Raw genomic sequence first — 26,546 nt, 5'->3', positions numbered from 1 at the left:
AAGCTAATAAACAACATACCGTAGAAAAGACCATTTGCCTCCAAAATTCCTCAGACTAAAGAAAAATTAACCATTTCTAGAATTGTCTACCAACCCAAATCTGAGTTAAATTTAAAAGAAAAAAAAAAAAATCCAACTCCACAGAACCCAACCAAAATAACTCACAAAATGTTTAACTCTGGAGTACATTGTTACCATCACTGAAGACACAGAGATAAGAGGATAAAGAGTTCAAGACCAAAGCGAGGTAACTCAGTTGAAAGTAGTTTGCCTAACATGCACAAGACCTGGGTTTAATTCCAAATCCAAGGACCAACCGCATAAACCAGGTATGGAGGAGCTTGCCTTTAGTCCCATCACTCAGGAGGCAGAGATTAATTGATGAAAAGTTCAAAGGTTATCCTGTTCCATAGGGAGATGAAGGCCAGCAGGGAATACAAAAGACCCTACTTTAATTAAAAGAATAGAAGTAGGCTAGGGGTTCAGTGGTAAGTGTACATGCCTAAATAACTGGGTTTGGTCTCTAACACTATCATCCCATCCTACCAACCCACAAAAGGCCTAGAATCAACTTTTGAAAACAGAATATTAATTCAACTCCTAGTAGACCATTTTGGCCACATACAATGGCAAGGCTAAGAGAACAAAAAGCCTTGGGCACATGCCAACAGTTTCTTCCTCAGAGTTAGGGCACCGTATGAATTTGTCATTTGCTCAAAGAGACTTTGTAAAAGCAACAAGAACAAATTCACTATTCATCTTAGAAATACAATTTCAACAACACAGTTAATAATAAATGTAGTCTTCAACTCACTCATTAACTCTAAGTTATATAAATAATAATAATAGTATAGTGTCCATTTGTAGTAACGGGACTTTCCCCCATTGTCATTTAATAAATGCATCATCATCACCTTACTAAACTCATTTCTATGTACACAGAAACAGTTTTAAGGGTGTGGGGGGTTGAATAGGAATGCCACCCCCCCCCATGGACTCAGAGTAGGCGTGGCTTTGTTGGAAGAAGTGTGTCACTGTGGCCTCAGTCTTTGAGTTTTCAGATGCTCAAGCCCAGGCTCAATGACACCCAGTCTCTTGCCGTCCGATCAAAATATAGATATCTCATCTTCGTCCCCAGCACCATGTCTGCCTGTATGTCACCATGCTTCCCACCATGACAAAAAAAAAAAAAAAAAAGGACTTGAACACAGTGGACAAAACCAAATGACAGCCCACAGACTGGGAAGAAATTTTTTTTTTTTTTAATCAATCCTACATCTGACAAATGGCTGATCTTCAAAATATACAAAGAACTTAAGAAACTAGTCAACAAAATACCAAATAACCCTATTAAAAAATGGGGTACAGAACTCAAGAAAGAATTCTCAATAGAGGAAATCAAAAAGGCTGAAAGACACTTAAGAAAGTGTTCAACATCCTTAGCTGTCAGGGAAATGCAAATCAAAACAACTTTGAGATACCATCTTACTCCTACCAGAATGGCTAAAATTAGAAACACCAATGATGACTCATGTTGGAGAGGATGTGGAGAAAGGGAACACTCCTCCACTGCTGTTGGGAGTGCAAACTCATACAGCCATTTTGGAGATCAGTATGGCGGTTCCTCAGGAAAATGGGAATTAGTTTACCACAGGACCCAGCAATCCCCCTCTTAGGCATATACCCAAATGATCCACATCCATGCAACAAAGACATCTGCTCAACTGTGTTCTTAGCAGCACTATTTGTAATAGCAAGAACCTGGAAGCAACCTAGATGCCTCTCAACTGAAGAATGGATAAAGATGATGTGGCACATCTACACAATGGAATACTACTCTGCAGAAAAAAAATAATGGTATCTTAAAATTTGCAGGCAAGTGAATGGAACTTGAAGAAACCATTCTGAATGAGGTAACCCAGTCACAAAAAGAGGAACATGGTATGTACTCACTTATATATGGATTTTAGACCTAGAGCAAAGGATCACCACCTGTAATTCAGAGGAACTAGGATACAAGGTGTATTCTAAGAGATTCATATAAGGTCCCTCACAAAAGGTGAAAGGGACAAGTCCCCCAGAGCACAGGGGAAGTGGGGGGGGGCAGTGAATGGAGAGAGAACTAGGAGAAAGAGAAGGGGAGGAGAGGAAAGCACATGCGACTAGGAAGATTGAGTCAGAGGAAGAATAGAAGACTAGAAGACAGAAAAGAGAGCAAGTGAGAGAACATAAAAGAGGGAGCCATTATTGGTTTGAAGAGAAAACTGAACCTAAAGAAAGGTCCAGAGACCTACAAGACTGACTCCAACTAACAATTTGAGCAACCATGGAAAGGCTACCATAAATGCCCTTCCCTGATAGTGAGATCAACAACTAACTTACCCACCATCATGGAGCCCTCATCTAATACCTGTTGGACACAGAAGCAAACACCCATAACTAAACACTGAGTAGAACTAGAATCCAGATGCAGAGAGAGAAGACAAGACCAGGTTGCAGAAACACATCTACAGCTGACCTGAACAAGGAGGAGCTAATGGGCCCCAGACTGATAGCTAGGAATCCAGCATGGGACTGACTCAGACCCCCTGAATATGGGTCTCAGCCAAAAGGACTGAGCAATCTAAGGGACCTCAGACAGGGGTACCAGGATGTATTCCTGGTGCACAAAAGGACCTTGCAGACACATCCCCCATGGAGGGGTACTCCCTTAACCTAGAGACAGGAGAGAAGTCCTAGTCCCTACTTCAAATGACTTGACAGAATCTACATGACCCCACCTGGATAGCAGAGCCCCTACCTGTGGAATGGGGATTGGGGGATGGGAGGGGAGGGTGGTCAGAGTGCATGTGAGGGGGGAGAGAGGATAAAAGGGAGAGAGGGAGGGAGGGAGATGAAACTGGGATCGACATGTAAAATAAAAAAGAAAAATAATAATCAAATAATTTTTTTTAAAAAAGGACTTGAACCTCTGAAACTGTAAGCCAGCTCCAATTAAATGGTCGTGGTATCTCTTCACAGTAATAGAAATCCTAACTGAGACAAAGGACATTACTGGAGGAAAAAAGCTACTGCCTGATTTAAAGAAGAAAAATTAAACACCGGGATCATACTCTTTTCGATGACTTTACTGGCAACTGCTCCTAAGTTTTCCCATTTTTGTCCCCCATTTAAAAAACTCCTTCGCACAATTAGTAATTGAATTCTACCACAAAAACAGTCATAGGAATGAATAAGCAACACTTACAACAGTTTAAATTTGTTCCAGTCAAAGCCTATTTACATAATACAAATAAGAAGGACAAGTACCAATTGTGCAACAGCCACAGCAGTACAGACTGTGGTTTCAGGTCACTGTATGAATAATACCAAAAAAAAAATCTTGGAACAAAGATTAAATTAAGCCACACTGAAACGCTGAAACAATAATAATAATAAAAGTTTAAAAAGGAACTGTGCCTCTTTCCCTGCTTTGGGGGGATATGAGAGCTACTTTTGCATTTCCATTGCCTATTATGCATGAGGCCTTGCATTTGATCCCCAACCCCACCAAGAAAGAAAAAAGTCAGAGGGAGAGGAGAAAGGAACATTACCAAATATCCACCTTCTGAATAGCAAACAACAGTTTATCAGTTTGCCTTTCAAGTCAAAATAGAGTTCCATTAAATAGTGAGATCATCTGGAAAAAAAATTCCCCTACACAATCAAAATATGTTCACATACAGAGTCTTTTAAGCATAACTCCCTTTTGGTCGGGTTTTTGTAAATATGTGCCTCAAAGCTGAGTTTTAACAAATTAATGTTTATTCCTTTATAAGGGTGATTAGTGAGACTAAAGAGATGACTTAACTGTTACATGAACAAACTGCTCTTGTTGAAGATGGAGTTCAGTTCCCGGCATCCACATGAGGTGGCTCACAACTGCCTATATTCCAGCCCCACAGGGACCAATGCCCTGCTGTGAATGCCACAGGTACATGTACTCATACATGCAAAAAAACACACACATACACACATAGTCTAAAATAACATTTTTTTAAAGGACAGAAATGTTAAATGGCATTATTTTCCCACAGAATGCATGACTATTACGAAAACCATGTCAATTGAAGTATTATAGGCATACTCTCCGAAGAATTGAAAGGAAAGGCTTAAAGAGCTTTTACGCATCCATGCTCATACAGCTTACTCACAAGAGCCAAAAGGTAGAAACAAACCTACCTGTTGTAGTATATGTATTATGGAATACAATTCTGTCATATAAAAAAATACAACATAAATGAACTCTGAAGACCTCATGCAAGATAATTAATCCCACTACAAGGAGACAAATTCTAGATACTATTGATAAGAAGCATCTACAGTAGCAAAATTAACAGAGACAAAAAAGAATTGCTATATGCCAGTGGCTAGGGGGATAAAAACAGGAATTTATTATTTAAAGGGTAGTTTTAGTTTTACAGGATGAAAACCTGTAGACAATGGTTACAGTTGTACAACAACGTAAGTCTAACCACTGCTACTAAACTCCTCACTAAAGTTCAGTTCCCCAACACCCACATCAGATGGCTCACAGCAGTCACCTGTAACTCTGGTTCCAATGGCCCTTATGTCCTCTTCTGTTCTCCACAGGTACCTACACATGGCTTATACTCATATAGACACAAACACATAAATAATTTTAAAGACTTTTTAAAAGAAAAAAATGGTTAAAATAATAGATTTTTATGCTCTATTTACCACAACTAAATTCCAGGGTTTTTTTTTTAAATACCAACTAAGATACTAAGTAAGTAGCTTAGTTATAAAAAACAGCAAGAGCTTTTCTAGATAGTCAAGAACAAGAACTACTTAGGAAGAGACAATCTAAATGAAACTCCAATGTTTCCTCTTCCAAGGAGAGCCAAACCCATGCCAAAATGAATTATGCCCCAGCCTGCTACTGTTCAACAGAACACTGCTCCTAGAAGCTACCAATCACTTTCCTTCATCTACTAACCAAGTTTCATCCATCTGACACTCTACATTCCCAGTAGGTGTGATTCTTTTTCATCTTCCCTGCATTCTGGCTCTAGTAATCCCTGTCCTAAACTAATGCAATGGACCTCAGAGGCTGTGGCTTCATTTGCCCCAGCTGTCACTACCCATAATCCTCCTAAAGGAGCTGCCTTCCCTTTTGTTCAGAGGGACGAGCTCAAATTCTCTAACACAAGTGTAAAACATTACACTCGCCCCAGCTTGACTTGCTGGCTTTAATTCTGTCTCCACATCCTAACCACACCAAATATCTCAAGCAAACCTCACTGCTCACACCAAGTTTTCTGATGTTTGTTCTTTGCTCACACTGCATAGCTTCAAGATCATCCCTTCTCTTGTCTACTCATGCCTAACAAAACCCTAGTCATGTTGCAGATCCGGTGCAATCCCTCATCAATTATCAGAATTCAGACACCACAAAGCCAGGCCCAGGTCATAATTGGACCATAACTTTTTCTCTACTGGTATGTCCAAAACTCTTCCATTTTAGTGGCCTGGCACATTCTCTGTGCAGACATGTTCTTCTACAGATTATATAACTTGTACTTAGGATTTACACAAAACTTTTTTTAGCAGGGCGATGGTGGCACACACCTTTATTCCCAGCACTCAGAGGCAAAGGCAAGCAAATCTCTTTGAGTTCGAGACCAGTCTGATCTACAATGCAAGTTCCAGGTCTTGTTCCAAAGGTACAGAGAAACCCTGTCTCAAAAAAACAAAAACAAATAAAAAGAAAAACTTACTTTTTGTTTTGTGGACAAGACCAAACAAACAATTTTCTTCTCCAACAGGTTCCCTGTGACCTGGAGCTATGCACTGTTCTCCTTTGGTTCTTTCAAAACCTAACCCAAAATGAGCAACTTCAAATGTTCCTGCATCATTCATAAAATACATTTGCTCCTAGAAATCATTAAATTAGTTCAATTCTACCCCATTTTTCCTTCAAAGTATCTATGGTCTACTTACAGAAAATAATATGCAAACTGATGACATTTAAAAAATTAAAATTCAGAAGCAAGGTTGCAAGCAAGCTATTAGATTCTTTGTGTCTCCCTACATTAAAAAAAAAAAAAAAAAAAAAACACACACACACACACACACACACACACACACAAAAATATGGGTACAAAATTGTCTAATACCAATGGGAACCGGCAGTGGTCCATGCCTGCTACACAGTACCATCTTTTCTACCTTCCACTCCTTTAGACATCATCTACACTAAACCTTTCCAAAAACTGTAGACAAAACATTTACTAATAAGCACATATGCCCAGCATACAGCATTATGTTACTTTTCCCACTTTACACACCAACAAGCTGGAACTCAAAAGTGAATACCCAATCCAAGGGCACAAAGAGAAGGAGAGAAAGAAATAGACACGATCATAAAAATACATGATACCATGTTAATGTCAGCCATGGTCCCTTTACTACGGATATAATATATACCCACAGAGGCAAAGCGAGCCAGGCACAGCAGCACACACCTTTAATCCCATCACTCAGGCAGGTACAATGTGCTCACAAATACATTCAAAATGAGTAAAAATGTAATTTTTAAAAAGATTTAAGATTTGTGTGTGAATATTTTGCCCACACATCTATGTGTACTATGTACATGCCATGTCTAGTACCTGCAGAGACCATTGATCCCCTAGAACAGATGGTTGTGAACCATCACATGGGTTCTGAGGAATCAAACCCAGGATCTCAACAAGACCCATAAGCATTCTTAGTCATGGAACTTTCTAGTCCCATTCTCGGACCACATGTATTTTACATGTTTTGTTTTTTCAATTTTAAAAATACAAGTAGAAATGTATAGATTAAATCTAAAAATCAATTTATTCTGTAGAAACAAAAATGAACAATATTTAAAAACAAGACAACCAAAAGCACAGGATCTTTTCATTTATTAGTGATATCCAATAATCTGCTAAGTTTATGGTATTTAAAAACATTAAAAGTTTTCTATTTAGAGATGGGCATGATGGCACACACCTATAAACCAAGCACTGGGGAGAATAAAGCAAAAACATCACTGAGTTAAATAAAGGTCAGCCTAGGATAAACAGCAAGACTCTCAAAAAAGCATGAAGTAAAAATGCAAACTTGCTTTCTAAGGGTTATGAAGGAAAGGGAAGTAGGTGCTCATGACTAACAGTGAGAGTGTGAATGACAAATGCTTTCTACAATTCGGCACTATCTATCAACAGCTGCCGACATGTGAACCCCTCTGTGCTAACAATTCTGTTTCTAGGAGAGGACATAAACAAAGACGCACAGATATGTACAGAACTTGTTCAGAGCAATGTTCAGAAAGGAAGAAGAGAGCAACAGGTAGCAAGGGAGAACAGAGAAATACAACATATATATTCAAAAAAGATAATTAATGACCTAAGAATAAATCTAAGTAATAAAATAGCATGTAGCCATAAACTTAATTATGCCATGTAGTTAATAGCATATAATCCCATGTGCATGAAACATTTTATAATCTGTTGTCTCCAAGTGCATACGTCACATATGGTTTACATACAGGTACACAGGTATACATACAACCAACCTCAATGAATTGAGAAGCCACAAATTATACTAAAAAAAATTTTCTCTAGTGTCATTTATTCCTAAGTGTTACTTGTTTGTGTTATATCCACTCCTGAATTTCTTGATGGACTGCACATTATTGGAGTAATAAAAACCCAACATCTTCCATGAGAAAGAAGAACTATCTGATGACCCTAGCTTAAGGGTTTGTAAAGTAGAAAATGACCCATAAAAATATGTCAGCTGGAGTCAGGTGTTGGTGGCACACGCAATCAGGAGGTAGAGTCATGCAGGTCTCTGTGAGTTCAAAGCCAGCCTGGTCTACAGAGCAAATTCCAGGACAGGCTTCAAAGCAATACAGAGAAACCCTTTCTTGAAAAACAAAACAACAGCAACAACAACAACAAAAAAAAAAAGTAAACTGACAAAGTCAAAGTTACATAAGGCTCTGCCAAAATCATAGCTTTTTCAGGTAACTATGTAACTATTTCAATTCCTCTTAGACTGAAGCATACAGAAGAATTTGGTTTCTAGAGCCAGACCTCTTAGAGTTGAGAGCATTCAAACTGTCTTGCACAACACTGGTACTGGGCCTAGCATTCCACTGTTTTCATTTTATCACAATGAAGTGAAGAATCAAAATATACAGCTGTTATTTTAGTGAACTTGCCCCTGATCATTTCAACAAGCATCAAGCCGAGGGGAAGAACACAACATTTTTCTCCTGGACTCAGATTTGGGTCCTGAGGCATCTCACCGGAGCAATCATTACTTTTATTTGGATTCAAGAAGGAAAAGTCTCTTTTAAGGATACATATCCTATGGAGCTAACTATTCAAGCGGTCATCTTTACACTGTCACAGCACTTTGGGCAAAGCAGCTAAATACTACTTTATTATCATGGTCAGGGCAGAGAACTGTGATATTTCACAAGGGTTCGGATGCAATGTGTACCAACAAGGATGTGAGAAACAGTCCACTGGTCATCTTATCCACTGGTCATCTTATGGCGTCAAATGAAAGCTTTTAACATGATGACATGAAAAAAAAAATCAACATTTTTACATACACTATCCAAATTATGAAGTACAAAACTGAAGATATTCTGTTACCTATTTTTAAAAATAAAATAAAGGTATTTTCTTCACAAAAAAACAAATGCACTGTACGAAGAAAAATAATCCTCAAAGGGCAAAAAGAAACAACTGCATCTTATGTGGAAAGGTTGAAGAAAAAAACAAAAAAAGACTACAGTAAAACCAAAGATAATTTTATAGAAATAAAAACATTCTTGTGCTGAGCTGGTATGGTATTTAAAAGAAACAGTCAACTGAAGGAGAAAAAAAAAGTCTAACATAGGGAGAACCTAAAAACCACTTAGATCAGTAAATTGTTTAACTCTTCATGTCTGACATGAAGGACACCTCTGATTTCATACAAGTTGCTTAATAAAAGGTATGGTCTTATTTATGTAACTGCTCTGTTGAAAGGAAAATGGGCTACTCCTCTCTCATCTGCTTTAATAAAGTAGCTGTCTGATTAGTGTCCTGAAAACAAATCATGTCATTTTTTTTTAAGATGCTTCAGGTTGTATAGTACTATGTATTAGTGTGAGATACTATTTAAAACTCACTATTGAAAATTAATAAAATTGGGGCTGGAGCAATGGCTCAGTGGTTAAGAGCACTGGCTGCTCTTCTAGAGAACCTGGGTTCAGGCCCCAGAGCCCAGTGGCTCACAACTGTCTGAAACTCCAGTCCCAGGACATCTGATAGCCTCTTCGGAACTCTGGGCAAGTGGTACACAGACATATATATAGGCAAAACATCCAAACACACAAACAATAAAATAAAAATTAAAATAAAATTTGAAACCAAGTGTGGTGGCACACACGTTTAATCCTAGTGCTCAAGAGGCAGAAGCAGAAAGATCTCTACAAGTTTGAAGTCAGCCTGGTTACATAGTGAGCTCAGGCCAGGAAAGGCTATACAATAAGATCCTGTCTCAAAATAAATTAGTAAATAAAGAAACAAAATTTTTAAAAAACTATGCTTTTAATCCCAGCACCTGGGAAACTGATGTGCTCAAATCTCTTGAGTTTAAGGCCAACCAGGTCTACACAGTGAGTTCCAGGTCAGCTAAGACTACTCTGTAAGACACTGATTCTATGAGCTACTTTGTTATGTAGTAATTGGAGAGACTGGCTCAACGGTTAAGAGTGCTCACTGCTTTTGTAAAGAACCAGGATTCAGTCCCCTGTGCTCATATGGTGGGTTACATTCACCCATAACTCCAATTCCAGGAAATCTGATGATATCTTTTGTCTTCTGTGGACACCGGGCACTCACAAGGCATGCATGAATAAATATAGGCAAAATACTCAAGCAAACAAAATGAAATAAATCTTTTAACTTTTTAAAAACAAAATAAAAGTAATAAAATTTTGGGCTGACAAGAAGGCCCAGCAGGTAAAAGTGATTGCCACCAAACCTGACAACCTAAGTATGCTCCACAGTATCTTGGTAAGAAAGAACTAAGACCCTCCCTCGAGTTGTTCCCTGATTGATACATGTGCACCATGGCAAGCATGCACTGATACCATAAGTAAAGAAGATTAAATAAAAAATAAAAGTATTAAAAAACAGGGCTAGCCATATAGCTCAGCAGGTTGAGGTGTTTGCCATCAAATCTTAAACCCTAGAATCCATATGGTAGAGAAAACAGAGTCTCACAAATTGTCCTCTGACCTCCACAGACACACTGTTGCACACATGTATGCATGCGCACTCACATGTGCACACACACACACACAAAGAAAATAAAAACAAACTTAAAAAATAATAACTGATAGACAACTTGTTTTAGGCAGAATCTCAAACTGTATCACCTATTCCAGATCAACTGGCATGCAGGCAGCAGGCAGTGAGCAGGAGGCTCTCCCATCTGGCTAAAGAGTCAGTCACTAAGATTAAAAACGGGAAACCTGCTTTTCCTAGCCCTGGCTAGCACGGCTATGGGGAAGCTTATCTAGCACCATGAAAAACAGATCCATATTCATGATAAAATTTTAATCAAATATGCATGGCAAGCTCTCAGAATTTTTCTCCTTTCTGCCATCAGGTACTAAAGTTTCCCTGTCGAGATTATTCAGACTAAGATTCAGGTTTTTCTGAATGCTGAGGCTTTAAACAATGACCAAAGGGTTGCCTTAGGACGTTTGTACTGCAAAGGCACTTTGCAAGATGTGAAGCAAAGCGTGTGAATGTTACAAAGTTACTATATGGCTCCCATCCACAAGCGGTGACACTGCCATGTGCCAGGAAAAGTTTACTAACTAAACGGTGGCAAAAGCAATCTTGCTACTTTCCAGAATAAGAACACTGAAACAGGTGAAAGCGAAACTACCATGTTTTCTGTCTTCCAGATGATCATGACTACAAAGCAGAGCTTTGACATCCAATGGTAGTACTCCACAGGAACACACACACACCTATCCCTCAAACAGATCCTCTCCTTAACAAACATGCAATCAAGCACTGCAAACAAAATTAGAGGAGAAACAGCAAACACCTTGAGCAAGGGCTTACTAAAAACTTGACAAAATGTTCTTTACACCTAAGATCACTGGTATCCTCCTCTACATAGAATCCCTAAGAAGCTAAGTCCTTCAAAGGACAGATGAATGACAGTCTCTCCAGAGAATCACCAGGGGTCTGTGTCTCTCCCCCCCGGGAACATCTTGGGTGTAAATAGAAAAACAGTAAGCTTTTTCACTATTAAAACTTGAGTCATAGACAAATACAATTTCACAACTGGGTGTGGCAGCTCACACCTAAATACCAGGACAGTACTCTCAAAGCCGAAGAGGACTACATGGAGTCCCAGGGCAGGCTAGAATATATAAGGGAGCTCCACACAAGTTACAGTGAAAACTTGTCTCAAAATGTAAGACAAGTCTCACTTACAGGCCTACAGAAAAGTTGAGTTGAAAATGAATTACTTGTGTCTTTCCCAACCATTTTACCCAATGCCCCCCACTTCTTTTTCTCCAGTCTATATAATTCCATTCTTGCATCAACCAGAAGCAATACACCTCAAAAAGCATGCTGGACCAAAAGCTAGGGGGGGGGCGGGGGGTTTTTCCCCCCCCTTTTTTTTTTCTTCCCCCCCACACTTTAAATGGTGGTAAAGATGAACCTTACAAACTGGTTTTCCAAACCCTGTAGCACATAGTTAAGCATGTGAACTAATTAACGTTTGTAAGCACTTTGAAGGTGGGACCGGGTGGTGTTATTTGGCTCCCCATCCACAACGGTCACTGCCTGTGTAGGAAAATAAAAACTGGGGGCGGGCTCTTGCTACTTTCCAGGCACAAACATGAAAGCCTAGCATGTTTTTAAGAATTCCAGGAAAACATTAAGGCCGCTTGAAAGTTTAGCTTTGGTTTTCCAGGATAAAAATATGTGGCTTACAGCATAAACAACAAAACTAGAGCATGTCATAAGTCCTAGATGAAAGTCACAGTTCATCTTTACAGGGGAGAAAAAAAAATATTTAAAATATAATTTTTTTTTAATAAACCCACACAAAATATTTACCCTTTCCCTCCCCCCCTTACTGACCTGTTTAGAAAATGTTGGGAAATGTCTTGAAAGAGCTTTCCAGATTGACCTATGCTCCGAGCACATACGCAGACCCATTTTGAAAGGAAGGCCCAGACCAAAGCTTTGGTCACTCCTACCCACTGACCTTTAATCCTCAAAAAGAGAAAGTACCTGAACCAGGCCTCTCTAAAGCTTCGTGTGACCAGATAAACATTTACACTCATGTGACCAAATAAACATTTACACTCCTGTGATCAAATAAACATTTACAATCTACTTCTCAATCCTTGTTGCCACAGTGTTTTCCTAAGTAACTGGACAATGTCAAAGTCTCTTGCACAGGAGAGTTGTGTTCAGAATCTAGCCATTCTGTTGGGGGAATCTAAGAGGAAATTTTAAAAATCTCTTCAGCTTGTCAAAAGTAAATTACTTCCATTCAATGCCACAGTCCACTTTCAGCAATGCATCGCTTTAGACAAGACAAAACTCAATGGCCAGACAAGGAGATGTGCTTCTACAGAGACAGCACTCAAATCATTCCGAGTTTCCTAAGTGACCCAAGGACATAGAAAATGTCAGTCACACTTACAAAGTCTCTCCAATGTCCATCACAGCCATCAGCTGGAAAAAAAGAAGAGGTCTAAACACCAACACTGAAGCTGATAGAGTTCAGATTCGAACAACCCAGCAGCTCATCTCAAGTTTCCGTTGACTTCGACTTCACAGTATAAAACATTACATGTTTTTAAGTCCCATAGTCTTTTCTCCTTAATATTAAAAATTCTCACAACTGCAGGATCTTATAAAATTAAAAATAAGTTATAAACTGTCTTATCCCAAGAGGGAAGAACCGGCACATTTACAAGCATGCTTGAGCAAAACCAGATTCCAACAGTGTAAAGTGGCCCAGTCTGACCCCTGGGACCCTGACGTAGACTCCACAGGCACTTATGTCTCTGACTCTGCCATCTCAAACACACTTGGTCTCAGAAGCTCAGTCCAGCTCCACGTCTGCCACTGTCCTCAGGGGTATCCACCCAACTGAGGCTTCGTCTCTTCAGGAGCTTGGGTTCTGCTGCATGGTGCCAAGCCTCAGCATCTCACCAAGGACCTCTCAAAACTGGAGCTTACATGCTACTAAAACCAGTCCTACTTGAGAGATTCTTGCACATTAACAAGTCTGAGAGCAAGAACGGGCACTGGGGACCACATCTTCTGCATGCTGACCCTGAGGAAATGCTTCAAAGATGACTTCACCTCTTCTAGCTCATGTCAAGATGACAAAAAAAAAAAACCTAACCTGCACATCTGGTCTCTTCTCCCTCAAAATATTTTAGTACCATATCCATTTGCTTACTGACATTAGCAACTGAAAGCATGTATCCTGAAACCACATATATGGAAACCATGGGCTGTATTAATAAAACTCTACAAAATATGCAGGATTCAACTGCTCAAAAATACAACACCAATAATAAACCAAAAAGCTAGATAAGCCAACGTGCTACATTCACAGCTCAATGTCATAATGATGACAGTTATCCCCTAAGTATTTACATATTCAATCCAATGTTAATCAAAAAATTAAAATAGCTGATGACTAGATCTATACAGTTAGCTCAATAGTAGAGCCCTTGTCTACCATGTAAAAGGCCCTAGGATGGATTCCAGTGCTTCAAAAGCCAAAACTGCTCATCTAGAAGCTTATAACTCAGTGGTAAGTATGTGCTTACCTATGTATTCTGGTCTAAGGCCTGATCTTTAGCACACTTTTAGTAATAATAAAAACACTGAAGCAACACAGCTCAGTTGGTAGAATACAAGAGACCCTGGGTTCAATCCCCAGCATCACATAAACCCAATGTAGTGGCACAATTGTGACCTACATCACTAGCCCTAAATGTTCCTAAAAAGGATCAACAACAATTAAAAAAACAAACAACAAACAAATAAACAAAAACCACATGAAGACAGAAAACAGTTTCTGAGATTTAGAAGTAAAAAACTGGATGACTACAAAAGGATTCTGACCAATCTGGAAGGTCAAAGAAATTAATCTAATTCAAGCAGTGGTTAGACAAATATAAACATTTGTCAAAATTGGTAAGACATTATACACTAAAGTCAGTGAATTTGAATAAATGTAGAGGATATAGATTTTAAAGAATGAAAAAAAAAATGTGAGATTACAGAGACACAGTAACAATGTACTGAGTGAAGCTTGATTTTTCCCTAGCTCACATTTGTGTGTGGTACATACATCTATATGCAGGTACTCATGCTAGTACAAGACCTATGGAGGACAGGTAGGTGTCAGTTGTCTTCCTCATATCACTCTCCAGCTTAGTCTTTGAGACAGCCACTCAGAGAACGTGGAACTCACAGACTGGCTAGACTAGCTGGCTAGGAAGCCTCAGGCATCCTCCTGTCTCCACCTCCCAGCCCTGAGATTACAGACTAGGTGTCATGCCTAGTGCCACATTAAGCATTTCACCCACTGAGCCATTATCCAGCTCCTCGATACTTTTTCAAATGAACATTAAAGAGACTGATCAAGAAGGTAGCAGACAAATCAATCCCGAAAACAGAAGAAATGTTGTTTTGACCCTGCTGACTTACAGATAAGTACACTTTATCAAAACTCACTAAACTTAATATTCTTAAGATGGGTGTGCTTTATTACATTCAGTAATACAGCAACAAACTTGATTTGTGTTTAAAATGTACTTAAAATTTCCATGTGACAGTATCAATGATAAAGAAAAGCCTAACCCCTGAGTCATAATAATCAACTCAACTTCACATAAAGGCCTACTGGCTAGCTACATGGCCAGTGCCAAGTTACTTTAGGAACTTTTCCTTATCCTAAGGTTTGGTTAATAATTTCAGTCTCAGGATTGTTTGTTGGTCTCCAACCCCCTCCCCGTACACAGGTAAAATAAAGTGCACCTAGCACAGAAGAAAACTGAGTATGTTGATTAAAATTTAAGTATGAAATGATAGTAAAGAACAGTAGCTACACTGACCTCCTCTGTAGTTCATTTTAAATATCCCAATACTGTTCACTGTTTACTGTTGTTTCACCTGACAATTAAGCCCCAGCATTGGTTAGCTGCTGCAACCACACTTATTTGCATCCAACAAGCATTCTGCACCAAAAGTTGGTTTTAAAAAATATTCCTTGGTAAATATTCAGTGAAAGAAAATGTGAGAACCACACAGAAAATGAAAACAGGCCAGCTTTCCCAAGCAAGAGTAGGTTTCTTACAATAGTTTAGTTGCTTTCCAGAGAAAAATAACAGCAAAGCTAGTGGTAAGTTTCCCCTTGAGGGCTAGGATTTACATTTTATCCACACCAGGGGCTCATCAATGACACTGTGGGTGCTTTCTTACAACAGTTAGCTGACAGGATAATAGTTGGGGGGGGGTAGGGGATGGAACAGGAGTAATAAGCAAAGATACTAGTCTAAAAAGATGAAGTGGCCAGCTCATAATCAGACAGCCAAAAAAAAAAAAAAAATGGCAATGTGTAGATGTGGCTCCACACCATGTACTTTTAGTAGAGATCACAAAAGAGAACCATCTTGGGGTTCTGCAAAACTCAACCTTTAACTTCTAGGAAAGGCTTTCCTATGTTGACATCTCACGTTAAAAAGACCAATTGATTGTTCTGTGCCAGCCTAATTAATCCCTAACATTTCAACAATAATTCATTATTTGGGGAGGCAGGAACTAATTCTATGATCAAGAGTAGGCTCATGATCAAAAACTAAAAATTCTACAAGAAACCTATATCACAGCACAAAGAGTAAACACCTCACAACTTTTCCCTTTCTTTCACTTACCATCCATATCATCCAAGCATCCCAAGATACAGCTCTGAAGATGCAAAGCAAAAGAACCCCACCCATTGCCCAACACAGAATTCAATCACAGTATTTCAGTACTGGATCTGTCAGTTTAACCTCCCAGCAAAGACCTCTAAAAATGAGTTTGATCTACTTACAATGACCAATCAACACAAAGATGGAGTAGAAACTATATACTTGAGGACATATGCATGAAACATAAAGTTCTTCCTATTAACAGCTTCCTTCTGTCTCCCCCAACTCAGTAAGCTAGGCAGAACACACAACACAAAGACAATCACTTCCATATGGATGTCCGTCCTTGTCAGTAATAACTATAGTTCAAGACTGTTCAAGTGTACTTAAAGTTAACTTTAAGAAAAGCAAGCACTGAAGTCCGAGCTTGCCCGGGTAGCCTGGTGAGGGATATTTACACCCACAGTCTTTGAATTTGATCAGGTAAACAGTTCTAAAACTTATCTACTCCATTCGGTATTCTAAACTAAGTTGGTACAACTGACTTTAATAATTGTTTCCTTCTGTTCATAATGGCATTTGGAAAGGCAAGAGAGTGGTGTGCTTAAGTCTCTGAACTATGTATTTTGCTAACACCCAGTCCAGTTCTATCTTGAGCAAACCTGAGAAATGTCATAAAGCCATATACTGTTTTCAAGGCCAAGGTAAAAAGGAAAAGTTAAACTGACTGTAACTTAGACACTATGGTAGTATGAATAAGAATGGCTACCATAGGCTAGTAGATTTCAATATTTGGTCACTAGGGAGTGGCCACTAGTTGAAAGGTAGGAGGTGTGGCCTTGTTGGGGTAGGCGTGGCCTTGCTGGAAGAAGCATGGCACTGGCAGGGGGGTGCTTTGAGGTTTTGGAAGCCAAAGTTAGACCAAGTCTCTCTTTTTTTTCCTGTTACCTGCCGATCCAGATGTAGAACTTCCAGCTACTTCTCCAGCACTATGTCTATCTGTATGTTGCTATCCTTCCCACCATGATGACAATGATTTAACTCTTTGAAACTGTAGGCAAGCCCCATTCAAATGCTTTCCTTTATGAGAGGTGCCATGGCCATGGTGTCTCTTCATAGCAATAGAACACTAATTAAGACAGACATACTATTGCTAGCACTGAAAACAATCCATCTCTTGTCATTTCCCAAACTACACAGCTGTACAGAATTCTTTCCCTCCAAGCCACCAGGAGTCCCATTCAGAAGGCTAACAGGTGATGAAACCCTAGTTTCTGTCATCCTTCTGTTCAAATGACATCTTTTAAAATGTTATATTCATTTGTGAGTTTAGCATGGCGGTTAAGTGTCACGGTGTGAATGTGGAGTTCAGAGGACAACTTTCAGAAGCTGATTTTCTCCTTCTACTATGTGGGGTTCTGGAGTCTGAACTTGGGGTCATCAGGCTTGGTGGCAAGTGTACCAACTGAGCCATCACCTGTCCAGAAACATTTTAAAAACACTTTACTGCCATGTAAAGTGCATCAAAATTATGTTAGCTACCAGGAAGCAGCCACCTACACAATATTGGACAATGCACTTAAGTCCCTTATACTGATTCATGCATTCCTAAGAACATGTAATGTTATTACCCCTTTCAAGGGGAAAAAACAAGCTCAGAGGTTAAGTAAGATGCACAAGCCTTCAAAACCAGACAAAGAAAAGGTAAGGATCTAAACTCAAATTTACATAATTACAGAAGTGAATTTCTTCTAAATTGTGCTCCCTCCCAATGTAACAATAAAGGAATGGGAAGAGTTATGAATAAATTTGCTCAGCAATTTAATAGTCTCAACAAGGGGGAGTGTGAGGGACAGATTTCTAAACTGCAATCTTTTTTTGTAAGTCCACAGTGTACCATCTAAACCCCACTTATCTTCAAGAACAAATCAACAAATTAAAGAGTTTTTAAAGCTGGGAAAAGTGATAAAAACCTGTTATCTAGCCTTAAAGAAACTGAGGCAGGGAAGCCTTGAGTTCAAAGCCAGCCTACACTGCAAGGCAAGCAAACCATAACTTAAAAAAAAAAAAAAAAAAAAAAAAAAAAAAAAAGGCTAGGCCTTTAATTCAAGCACTCTGGAGGCAGGTGGATCTCTGTGAGTTCAAGGAGTTCAACACCAGCCTAGGCTCCATAGTGAGACCCTATCTCAAAAACTCGAGAAGACTCAGCAAATTCTCCTAAACTAAATTTCACCACAGATGTGCAAGCTAATTAATCATTTTGTACAATGCCTAAGAATTAATGAGTCCTGTGTACATATCAGTAGCCAGTAAAGATCACTTCATCCAAATCAAATGAAACCTTAATGCCAAATGCTAGAAACCTTTCTAGCAAAGACAGTACATAGAAAATACTACCCACCATAGTCCTTAAGGGAAAAAAAAGACTAGAAAAGACAATTTATACTATATACAGTCTCCATTTAGTGGAGCAAATTAAATTCTAAGAAGCCCTAAAACAAAAGCATGTATTGTCGCATGTTATCATAGTCCAGGGAAGGGAAGCAACTGGTGGCATGTATCACCACACCTTATCACAGTTCAGGGAAGGGAAGCAACTGGTGTCCTGGTCACCGATTTTGTAGGCAATTATGTATATACTATGTAACTCCCTAATAACTTCCAACTTCTGCCAACCTCCTTTCCCTCACCACACCCACCCACAATAGGAAAACTAAGCACAAAGACTGTGAGTCCTGGATTCCTGTGACTTAAGACTATTTTCCCCTGGTTTCATCAGGTAAACAAAGCTGGATTTCAAGAAAAGCCAAACAAACCAAAAAACCCAAGCAACACTTCTCCACGTTAGTCACATATAAAACAAAGCAAAATGTCCTTTGGAGCATTTTTCAAGGAAAACTTTAACAAATGCCAATGAGATACAACTGAAATTAACATGAAATGACATGGTCATTGTGTTTCAAAATGAATGATAGGATCCTTAAGCTAGTTCCACTTTGAAACTAAAACAGAATTACCATCACAGCTTAAATTCATCCAGTCAACGAAATGTAATGGAAGGAATCCACCCAAAACTTAAGAAGTCAAGTGCTTAAAGCAGTTTGTAAATCCCCAAGAAATGAAGGTGTTCGAAAGTGACACCGATTTATCTCGTAGTCATCTCAACTCATGGGAACTCCTTTACAGACAATGGGTGACCTTTCAAGAACTGGAGTGCTTCTCCTGACCCTGGCAATCCAAAGGTTAAAAAAAAAAAAAATGAATAAGCGACTTCTGGAAATAAAAGGGGTTAAGGTGGTCAGGGTAGTAACCAAAAATGGCACATTACTTTGGCAATAAACTCTCAAAATTATTATGGAGTGGAATAGCGAAGATGGAACACTAAAAGGTTGCTCAATCCAATTTTCATTGTGAATTCCTGAAAAAAAAAAACAGTAGAGTCTAGCAACTTAATGTGAACCAGTCTCTCGGCTGTACGATGGGGTGGGAAAGTGAGTACACACTTTCTCAACGTAAAGAAAGCCGAGGGTTTTCCCAATCAATAATTTTATGCGTCTCGCGAGTCCTGGTTACCAAAAGCATCGACTCGTTTTCAAGTGCAAGCGCCTGCACTAGGGCTCGGTGGGTGAGGAGCCGAATGCACAGTCCCCGGAGCATCGGCCGCGCCCCCGTAACCCCACCCTGGGAGAAAGCGCGGAAAAGCCCCCGAAGGCGGCCGGGACGCGCGGTGTTTACCCCGCTCGGCTGCCCCGGGGAGCTCGTTCCCGTGGTCACAGACAGTCGGGGCGGCGCGCCCTCGGAGGAAAGCCACTGAAGCGGGCAGCCGGAGAACGAGGACCCGAGGAGGCTGGGATCGGCGGCCGCGCCACCCACCCCAGGGCCGCGGATGCTACGGAGGAGGGTCCGCCACCCGCGTCGCGCCCGCGCGCCCCCGAGCCCCGCAGCTCGCGCGCGCGGCCGAGGGCAGCCGAGGGGGAGGGGCGGCTGCGCGCGCGCCCCCTCCTCAGACGCCCAAACTTCCCTCAACTCTCTCAACTAAGTTACGCTCTCACCGTGCGGCTCCCCGGGCTCCCCCGCGGGCCGAGCCGGAGCAGCTCCGCTCCTTGGCGGCGAAGAAGGACAATAGGCGGCCGCTCCTTCGGCGGCGGCTGGGGCGAGGAGCAAGCACCGCGGCGTCCACCGAACCCAAGCACTTAGCAGCGGCTCCTCCGACTCCGCGACCGCCCTGCACACACAGCCCGGCCCACCCGCGCATGCGCTGCCTGCGGACCGGGAGTAGGCGGGGCAACTGGCCAAACTTAAGAATTAGGATTTGACCGTTTGCCTGCCCATCAGGTTGTGTGTACCCAATAGGAAGGCTTTCTGGCTGTTGGCTCCGGTTGCTAAGGAACGGTGAGGTTGACCGACACTGTTGCCAGGAGGCAAAGTGATCAAAGTCGGGTGGCTGGCAACAGCTGCTGGGGAAATGCCCACCCACCTTCTCCTATCCGCCCCATCTCCGGAAGCCGCCCTTCCTCCGTGCTCCTGGTGCTTACCTAAGTCGGAACACTTACCACACAATGTCAAAAGTTACTGTGGTGTTTCACTTCCAATCAAGAAAAAGGGTCTTAGTGTCCAAGGTGCAGCAGCGACAGGTACTCAACAAGTGGGTTGGATGGGTGGATGGCTCATTGATGAAATGGATGTTGTCACAGTGTATCTTGTGACTTTGCGCTACTCCGTCACCACAAAACCTTGCCTTTGAGTTGCTATGGACTTCAGAAATTGTCTAGTGACTTCGGAGAAACAAAATACAGCCATGTGCCCAATGGTGACCCGAGTTTATATTAATTGATACAAAAAGAAACTTATTCTAATAGTTACATATCGTAATGTGTTATTATGGCAAAACACGCCTATCATGGCAAACCATTTTGACAGTTGTTATTTCTTCGGTCAATAGGCCAGGCGGTGGTGGCGCACACCTTTAAGCCCACACTCGGGAGGCAGAGGCAGATGGACCTCTGTGAGTTCGAGGCTAGCCTGGTACACAGAATGAGTTCCAGGAGTATTACCCAAAGAAACCTTATCTCGGGGTGGGGGGAGGCCTGGGTTGTATAAATATGAAGCAAGAAATGTGAGGTTTTCTGTGCATCTCAAAATTAATTTACATTGATTAAAGTGAGGACGGTGATTTCCTGAGGAGAGAAGGGAGAGAAGGGTATTGACTGGGAAGGAACAGGACAGAGCCCCTGAAGTACGGGCTCTGTAGTTTGATCTCCGTGATAAAAACTTATGAAAATGTCATGCAGCTGTACCCCCAGATGAATACCCCTTCGGAGGGCGGGGCTTATGAGGAGCCATTGACAGTTGATTGCTGCTGGGGAAGGGGAAGTGAGTTTCCTTTAAGGATTGGACCCCCTTTGGTCAGCCATGCCTCAGTAGGTGGCCCCAGGCCCGTGCATGTATGAGCAGCACGAATTGAACACAGTGAGTTATAATTTTTTAAAGAAAAAAAAGTAAGAGGTTGAGAGGGGAGCTGGAGACATGGCTCAGCAGTGAAGAGCACTGACTGCTCTTCCAGAGGACCCGGGGTTCAATTCCCAGCACACACATGGCAGCCCACAGCTGTCTGTAATTCCAGTTCCAGATTTAATACCTTCACATCAATGCAGATAAAACAAATCATTAAAATAAATATGATGTGCCGGGTGATGGTGTTGCACATCTTTTTTTTTTTTTTTTTTTGAGAGGGATATCCTGGGTGAATATGATCAAAATTTATGAATGTTTGTGTGAAAAGATTAATCTCATTACTAAAGTCAGTATTTTAAAAATACTAGTACAAGACACAGACATGAAAATCACTGCCGTTGGAAAGTTTTGATTCAGGCAAACTCAGAACCACCACCCACATCCCCATACCTAATGGAGGATATTATGAATACTGGATGATTGTTCCAGGCATTTCTCTTGTTAAATGGCTCTTTCCTATAAAAAAAAAAAAAAACAAACAAACAACAACAACAAAAACAAAAACTCTTTGCTAATTGAAAAAAAAATCTTCATACAATATATTCTGATCATGTTTTCCACTCTCACAATTCCTCCCATACCCTCCCCACCTCACTACCCACCCAACTTTATGTTCTTTTTTCTTTCTTTTAAAAACAAAAATAAAAAGTAAGATACAAAAATGGAAATCAACCAAAACACAAATAAAAGCACCCCTCCAAAAAAAAAAAAAAAGTCAAAACAAAGCAAATGATAGCCCAGGACCACTTCCCCCTCTCAGTGCTGGGACAACTTCTGGCTTGAACCTGTGCAAATCTTGTGTGTACTGCCACAGTCTGCATGAATTCATATGTAAATCAGTCCTACTGATTCTGGAAGTCAGTTTCCTTGGAGCCATCCATCACCTCTGAGTCTTAATCAAACCTTCCTGAGTCTTGTGGGAGGGATCTGATCAAAACATCCAGTTAGGACTGAATGCTACTTTCTACACATCATGCACTTGTGGATGTCCGTGTTAATTCCCACCTACTACAAAGAGAAGCTTCTCTGATGTAAATTGTGGCAGGCACTGATGTCATTAGGAGTCATTTTGTTAATATATCCCTTTATCAGAATGATAATAGTAGGTTTTCCCTAGACCCATGGCGCATCAATTTGAGGTTCTTAGCCACTTTAGCAGTGTAGATATGGAGTTCCATCTCATGCTTGGTTGCTCCCATAACATTTGTGCCACTATTAAACTAGTATGTCATGTATGCAGTTCACTGTCGTAAGTCACAGGTTTTGTAGCTGGGTAATGTTAATAATTACCTTTCTCTTACAGTATCATGCAGAGTACATTCTAGTACCATGACAGCTAATCAATGAAGGTGAAGCTTCTAGTTAGGCAATAGCTCAGCCCTTCCATGTTTGATGATAGAAGTAAATATTATCTTCAGCAATATAGCCTTATTATCAGGTTATGGAGAGGAATCTGAAGCATTGAAAATAGCCTGTGATGTTTTGGGATTTCCATGGGGCCCCTTTGGCCAACGGCTCAACAAGATATCACCTATTCCTAGCACTGGAAGTTTTTCTTAGTGGCATAAGATGTCTAGTTGTCTCCCCTATTTAATAAATCCACTTAGATTCCTTTCAAACATGAATATATTTTAGGAAGCTTCTACAGTAGTAGGTTTTCACACTGGTTTGTCAAAAGTCCTTTAGTAGTAGTTGTCCCTCCCCATAGTCCCTCCTTTACCCTTGTCTCTTGTCCCCTCCCAATTAAATCCTCCTAGTTTCTCGATTTGTTTCTCCATAGAAATCCCCCTGTTCTTGAGACAGCCTCTTCTTCCCCCAGTCCCTTGCTTGGTATCTAAACTCTGTGGTTATTTGGGTTATAGCACACATGTTGAGAGCTGAAAAGCTAACATCTACATATGAGAGAAAACATACAATATTTATCTTTTGGAATAGTTACCTCACTTGAGATTTCTTTTTCTAGCTCTATCCATTTACCTGGGAATTTTATGGATTTTTAATAGCTTTTAATAGCTGAATAATATTCCTTTGTGTAACTGTATCACATTTTCATTATCCATTCATCAGTTGGTGGACATCTATGCTATTTCTAGTTTCTAGATATTATGACTGGAGCAGCAATGAACATGAATGAGCAAGTATTTCTGTAGTAGGATGTAGAGTCCTTTGGGTATGTATCCAAGAATAGTGTAGCTGGATCTTGAGGTAGATTGATTTCCACCTTCCTGAGAAACCACCACACTGATTTCCATAGTGGCTAGACAAGTTTGCACTCCCACCAGCAATAAATGTTACCCTTTCCCTGAGTCATTGACAGCATGTGCTTTATTTTATTGATCTTGGCCATTCTGACTGGTATAAGATGAAATCTTAAAGCACTTTTAATTTGCATTTCCCTTATGATGCACATGTCTTTAAAGGTTTCTCAGCCATTTGTGTTTCATTTTGTGGGAGCTTTCTGCTTAGTTCTGTACCCCACTTTTGAATTGAATTATCTGTTTCTTGATTTTTTTTTCTTTACATATTTTAGATACTAAACCTTTATCAGATGTCTAATTGGTAAAGATCTTTTTCCATTCTATAGACTGCTGCTTTGCCCATATGATGGTGTACTCTATCACACAGAAGTTTCTCAACTTCATGAGGTCACATTTATTTATCAGTGTCCTGTTCAGAAAGTTTTCCTCTGTGCCAATGAGTTCAAGACTGTTTCTCCATGTTCTCTTCTATCAGATTCAGGATAGTGGATCTTACGTTGAGGTCCTTGATCTATTTGGAGTTTTCTGCAGAGTGATAGATAGGGATCTATTTTCATTCTTCTACATGCAGTCATTCAGTTTGAGTAGCACTATTTGTTGAAGATGCTGCCTTCTCTCTAGTATATACTATATATTCAACATAATCTCCAACACAATTCTTCAGAGAAATTGAAAATACAATCTTCAACTTTGTATGGAAACACAAAAAAGTCAGAATATCTAAAACTTTCTTGGATGTATTCTTTTTATTATTAAGAATTGCTATCAGTAGGATATCTATTTTCACAATATTAATCTTACTGATCCATGAGCATGAGAGAATGTTCCATCTTCTGATGTCCTCTCCAATTTCTTCATTCAATGCCTCAAAGGTTTTATTGTACAAGTCTTTCACTTTCTTGGTTAGAATTACCCCCAAGATCTTCTCTTTTTGTCTTTTAGTGAGTCTTTTAGGCTTTGTCAATTGTATTGATTTTCTTCAAGCTCCAAGAACCAACTCTTTCTTTGTTGATTCTTTGAAATTTTTTTGTTTGTTTTATTTCTGATTCAGTGATTCAGCCCTGAGTTTATTTCTTTTCATCTATTTTTTAAGGTATTAATTCTTGTTCTAGAGATTTCAGATGTCCTGCTAACTTACAAATATGAGAACTCTCAATTTTTCTTTTTCAAGTAGGCACTTAGTGCTGTGAACTTGCTTCTTAGAACGCCTTCATTGTGTCCCATAGGTTTGGGTATGTTATGTTTTCATTTTCACTCAATTCAAAAAATGTTTTAGTTTCCAGTTGATTTCTGTCTTGACCTAATGAGCTATTCGGTTTTCCTGACTTTGTATAATTTCTGCTGTCTCTGTTGTTGCTGATATCCAATTTAATCCATGGTGGTCAAATAGAATATAGGGTGTTATTTCAATTTTTTTTAACATTTGTTGAGACTTATGTATGCTATCAATTTTGGAGAAAGCTCCATGAGCCTCTGAAAAGAAAATATGTTTAGTGTTTGGGTGAAATATTCTGTAGATATTTGCTAGGTTCATGTGGTTTATGATATTATTTAACTCCAGAATTCCTCTGTTTAGTTTTTGGCTGGATGACCTGTTTATTGGCAAGAGTAGGGTGTTGAAGTCATCCACTATTATTGTGTGAGAATCAATCTGTGATTTTAGTTGTAGTAATGTTTCTTTTATGAATTTGGGTACCCTTGTATTTTGTGCATAGATGATTACAATTGCAATATCCTCTTGGTGGACCTTTAATGAGTCTATAGTGTCTTTATCTATTCTGTTAGTTTTGTTTGGAGACTATTTTATAAGATATAAAAATGGCTACAACTACTTGCTTCTTAGATCTATTTGGTTTGAATACCCATTTACATACATCCTTTTACCCTGAGGAGTTGTCTACCCTTATTGGTGAGGTATGTTTCTTGGATGCAAGAGAAAGGTGGATCCTGTTATTTTTTTAATTATTTCTATTTATGTTTATGTGTCCCATGGATGCTAAGGAAGGGGAATGGATACCCTGGAGCTGAAATTATAGACAGTTGTGAAATGCCATGTGGGTACTAGGACTTGAACCTGGGGCCTCTGCAAGAGCAGACAGTGCTCTTAACCTTTAAGCCACTTCTCCACTCCAGATCCCTTTTTAATCTGTTAGTCTATGTCTTTTTATTGGGGAATTGAGACCATTAATGTTCAAGGTTATCTCTGAACTACTGTTATTGGTTCTTGTTATTTTGTCCTTATGGTAAGGGTTTCAGAACCTCTTTTGACTTAGCGTTTTGGATTATTTATTTCTTGTCTTTTCTTGGGTGTGGTTAATTTCTTCACACTAAAACTTCTAGTGCCTTCTGTAGAGCTGAATTGATAGATAGAAACTGCTTAATTGGTCTTTACCATGGAATGTTTTTCTTTCCTCTTCAATTTGATTTATGGCTTTGCTGCCTAAAGTAATCTGGGTGGGCATCTCTGCTTTCTTAAATATTGCAGAACATCTGCCCAGGCCTTTCTGGCTTTCAGAGTTCCCATTGAAAAATTTGGTGTTGTTCTAATGGGCCTGACTCTATATGTGATTCATAACTAAATTCTCTGACTTCACTTGGGTCACTTCAAGTACACAAGATTTCTAAAGACAAATGGCCTCTCCTCCAAAGCAGACTGTAAACAACTTTCAGTCTGGCACCACCCTGAAGGAATTCACTGTTCAGAAAATTTGCCAGGGTGATCTCAGAGCACACTAACTTGAATACAGTTCATTTTTTTT

General features: G+C 39.9%; 1 protein-coding gene across 1 annotated transcript in view; it reads right to left on the bottom strand.

Moving 5' to 3' along the window:
- The window catches only part of Akap13 (A-kinase anchoring protein 13), a 269,583-nt gene extending 249,374 nt beyond the window's left edge, over nucleotides 1-20,209 (bottom strand). Inside the window, 1 exon segment of the mRNA XM_051206584.1 lies at nucleotides 20,068-20,209. The gene's annotated coding sequence lies outside the window, so the exon portion shown is untranslated.
- Between the last annotated feature and the right edge of the window lie 6,337 nt (nucleotides 20,210-26,546).

The sequence above is a fragment of the Phodopus roborovskii genome, unplaced genomic scaffold (assembly GCF_943737965.1).
Source record: "Phodopus roborovskii unplaced genomic scaffold, PHOROB, whole genome shotgun sequence".
NCBI classification, from domain to species: domain Eukaryota; kingdom Metazoa; phylum Chordata; class Mammalia; order Rodentia; family Cricetidae; genus Phodopus; species Phodopus roborovskii.
The sequence above is the reverse complement of the archived record's forward strand: the minus strand, read 5'-3'. Positions and strand labels throughout refer to the sequence as shown.